Below are 1,276 nucleotides of genomic sequence, written 5' to 3'. Positions count from 1 at the left end.
ACAAGACACTCACTACCACCACCTACAGAAAAACCAAGATAACTTTTCACTCTTCCTCAGTCCATGAGCTAAAGCCCCAGCATTAGAAAACCATGTGCTCGGGCTGCTCTTCTTTGCATCTGGGTTTAATAGGTAACGTTTTAATTAGAGGCTGACCCAAGGAGGTTTTCATCCAACCTCCTTGCCGGAGATCAGAGAAGACAGTGGGGGGGGGGGGGGCAGTATTTGACTGGCCTGCAGGTCCCTAAGGGAGGCGGAGTGGTATTCCTGACTCCTACACAGACTCCATTCAATAGGAAAGCGCAGAACTCAGCTGCGCTGGGGTTGCCCTAGTGCATGCTGGGTGTTGTTCATGGACTAAATTCTTATGTTTGAAAGCAAAACAACATGTGGCCATACGAGGTCAGGTTAATTAAATGTCCAGTGGTGTGAAGAACACCCTAATGGTTAGAGCAATGGGCTGAGAACCAGAGGGACCCAGTTCAAATACCACTGCAGTACCTTTGACCATATGCAAGTCGCTTACAGGCCCTTTCAGTAACCTGCAAAAGGGAAAGGGGGTGGGATTTGATATACCACCTTTCTGTGGTTACAGTCAAAGTGGTTTACATATACAGGCATTGTGCTAATTCATACCTAATGTGGATACAAACAGAGCAGACCAATCAGTAGTATGGTTCAAACCTTTATTATAATGTAATCGCTTGACACAGACTGTGTTTTGCCCACAAGGGCTGCAGCAGGGACTTTTAATCAATGCAAGACAAAAAAAAACAGCAGGGCAAAAAAACAGCAAGTTAACTTCCTCCAATACAAGGTTGCACTCAAAGGAGGAAAATCATATGGTCACGTTAATCAAATGCAGGAAAAAATGGCCTATCTTGGGACATGCTGATGTGTTGTGTTAGTTTTGCTATCCATGCACTCTAATTTATTTTTTGGGGGGTGGGGGGGTAGATAGTAAGTAGTCCTGTGTTAACCAATTAGTGCATGTACATTACTGCATGCTAATTGGTCAGCAGAACTAATTCCCGATGTTTGTTCAGTTTTTGTCTGTTGTTATCCACAGCGAACTTTAGTGGTGTTTTGTGGGTTATAAGATTGTAGTAATAACAATACCTGTTGAAAGAAAACTCACAAAATTGCTTTGACAGTGTAAATAAATGATGGCCGACCGAGTAGTGTGAGAGATGGGAACCCTGGGTAGCCAAGTCTGCCTACAGCAGCAGAGTCCAAAGCCCTCAGCAACAAACAGAGACTCAGACTAGTACTGTAA

Source organism: Microcaecilia unicolor, chromosome 13 (assembly GCF_901765095.1).
Source record: "Microcaecilia unicolor chromosome 13, aMicUni1.1, whole genome shotgun sequence".
In the NCBI taxonomy this organism is placed as follows: domain Eukaryota; kingdom Metazoa; phylum Chordata; class Amphibia; order Gymnophiona; family Siphonopidae; genus Microcaecilia; species Microcaecilia unicolor.
The sequence above is the reverse complement of the archived record's forward strand: the minus strand, read 5'-3'. Positions refer to the sequence as shown.